The sequence below is a fragment of the Elephantulus edwardii genome, unplaced genomic scaffold (genome assembly GCF_000299155.1).
Source record: "Elephantulus edwardii isolate Elephantulus edwardi_28Jun2011 unplaced genomic scaffold, EleEdw1.0 scaffold00166, whole genome shotgun sequence".
Classification (NCBI taxonomy): Eukaryota; Metazoa; Chordata; class Mammalia; order Macroscelidea; family Macroscelididae; genus Elephantulus; species Elephantulus edwardii.
Genome location: NW_006399916.1, coordinates 7,601,459 through 7,604,353, shown reverse-complemented (window position 1 = coordinate 7,604,353; position 2,895 = coordinate 7,601,459). Strand labels below are relative to the sequence as shown.

The 2,895-nt window shown below is 48.4% G+C and overlaps 1 pseudogene; it reads right to left on the bottom strand.

Moving 5' to 3' along the window:
• Nucleotides 1-712: 712 nt before the first annotated feature.
• Nucleotides 713-1,447, bottom strand: LOC102851331 (annotated as a pseudogene).
• Between the last annotated feature and the right edge of the window lie 1,448 nt (nucleotides 1,448-2,895).

Here is a 2,895-nt window from a genome sequence, read left to right as displayed (position 1 = left end):
ACTGATTTCATCTCCTTGTCAAAAATCAGTTGATCATAGGTAGATGGGCTGATTTCCAGGTTCTCAATTCTATTCCATTGATCTACGTGTCTGTCATTGTACCAGTACCATGCTTTCTTAACCACGGCAGTGTAGTAGGATTTGAAATCAGGAAGTGAGATCCCTCCTACCTTTCTTCTATTTTTAAGGAGTACTTTGTATAGCAAGAATTTTGTAATCCAAATTTTGTTCCCTTGCTCAGTTATAAAATTTGTCATCTAAACCAGAAGTGGCATTCTGAAGTATTGCACAGTAAATACTTTTTTTTCTTTTTCAGTTTTGTACGAGAGTTTTTTAAAAAAATCAAATCACAACAAAGCTGGTTTGGCTTCTCTCTGAGCCTCCAGAATCACCTTCTGTGTATCTCTTCTCTCTTCAATCTGGCCAGTCCGGCCTTGCCATCACAACACGGTTCCAGCATTCCCAGGCTTCCGCTTGTATCCTAGTCTGAGTTTTCAGGAAGTGTGAACACGAAGTAAAGAGTGAGGCTGCTTTAGGGTCCGGCCCACGTGTCCATCCAGACTCCAGGAAGAGTTTGTATCTTTCAGGGGACAGAGGGTGGGAGGGGCAGACCCTGCCCAAGCAGTCCTCATAACTTGACAGATCAGATGGCAATCCGAGGGCTCCCTGTCCCTCTCCCCCTACCCCAACTCAGGTGGAGGGGGAACAGCTGTCACCAGAGCCTATGTTGGTGAAGGTTTCGACTCAGCACAGACCGAACATCAGCGGTGAACCTGAGGGCATCTAATATTGGGAGCAAGTTGAGAAGAGCAGTGTCGCTGGGGTCACTGAACCAGGACTTAATGGGGATGGCGTTGTCTGGATGGCTCCTGTAAGCTTCTGGGGAGTTGTCCGGGATCACAATGCTGGAGAGGTCACTGTGGACCACAGAGAGGTCTTTAATGTAGCTGCCCAACTCCAAAGTGCAGTGTTGTCTGTAGTATCTCCTCTTGAGAATGTTTCTGCTGTTATCCAGTTTGTCTGCCACAGCAGAACCATAGATCTCCATGCTTGCTGTGAATACTACCAGCTCATACCAGTGTCTCACCTCTTCTAGGAAGAAATCCACATGAGGTCTCTTATGTACAAAAAACCGGACAGGATGCTTGTTTATTAACACCTTAAGGATGAAGTCAGGCAGAGGTCCAGGGTGGACTGTGGGCCTCAGAACCCCATCGTGGTGTGAGTGACTAAGTGTCTCATCCAGATCCAGTACCAGGATCTTCCTCTTCACCTGGCCTAACTGATTCCGGGATACAGGAGATAAGGGAAGGATATCATATCGAACTGTTTGGTACTGGATTACAGTGCGGATCTGCCTCCGCAAAAGGTAAATGAAGAAGCTCCAGAGCTTGGCGGCGAAGGCCACGAACGTGCGCAGCCCCAGCAGACACTGCGTCCGCATCATCCGTATGACCCTGGCACCGCTGGCCGCGGGGCCCCCGTGGCCCAGCTCCGCCAGCCCCCCCCGGGGGGAGCCCCCCGCCTCGCCTCCGGGAGGGGGAAGGGGGCCCCGAGTGGCAGGAAAGGCTGGAGAGAGGGACACCGAGCGAGCGGCTCAGAAGGCCACCCCAGGCAAGGGGAAAGCCCAGCGGAGCGGGGAGCAGGGGGGGGGGGCGGGGACAGGGGTGGGCAGCCCTCGGGGGCCCACATGGACGGTGAGCGGCACCGACGGCTTCGCAGAGGCTGCAGGCCGAAACAGGTCGGGCTAGGACGGGGTCCTCCGAGAACCGAAGAGAAGGGGATGGAGAGTTGGGGGCGGGGGTAGTGGGGGAGGGGGTTAGGGAGAAGGAACGGGGAGGGGAGGGGGGAAAGGGAAGGGTGGCCCACTGCGCAGAGTAAATACTTTTTAAAAAAATTAAAGAAAGAAATGCTTTAAATATTTGTACTTTGCTAATAATCCTTTTCCCAAGGTCTATAAAACATTAATTTGTTTTTATATTTTACTTTCCTTCCTCTTTTTTTAAAAGGAAAAAGTAATCTGGGACCAGGGTTGTGCTAACCCTGGCATTTTCTGGCTACGTAAGATTCAACGTTTTCACTGGGTTAGGTGTTAGTCTACTTAACATATTACTATTGCTAATTCAAAATTATTGGATTTTTATACTCCCAGAAAACAGTTTTCAAACAGTTGCTGGTAAACAGACAACTTGTGATATAGTTTACATATGACTAAGAAAATACTGTTTCAAAATGTAAATGCTAATCCAGGAAAAGATGTATTTCCCCTCCTGCTAAACATACAGCCAGGATGAACTGTTTCAAAGAGGTAAATGCTAATCAAAGAAAGAAGCATTTCCTTTCCTGGTAAACAGGCAATTTATAGTACTTCACATAGCTATAGAGAAAGGGAAGTAGGATTCTAGGGCAAAGCAAATGCTTATCTGTAGTCCAACCAGTTTTGCAGGCTGGAGGCACATGATGCCCGTTTTGCAAAACATACCATGTTTGAATAAACCTGAATTTATGAACACCACCCTAACAGTAGTAGAGCTACAGCTTCATGAACTTTTGAACAAAGGGACTCTGGAGACTCAAGCCTATGAAGAAGTTCAGATTATCCGTCTCCAACAACATACCAGTGACTTTACCAGCAACAGTAGGATGCATGTTGTTGTTATTGTTGTTGTTGTTGTTATGTGCCGTCGAGTCGCTTGCGACTCATAGAGACCCTATGTACAATAGCCCTAAACTTTGCTCTGTCCTGTGCCAATCACACTGTCTCTGACACTCCCATCCCGATTGTCCCAGTCACGGAATCAATCCACCTCATAGAGGCCTTCCCCTCCTGCACTGTCCCTCCACCCTCCCAAGCATGATGTCCTTGTCCAAGGACCGGTCTCTCCTCACAACATG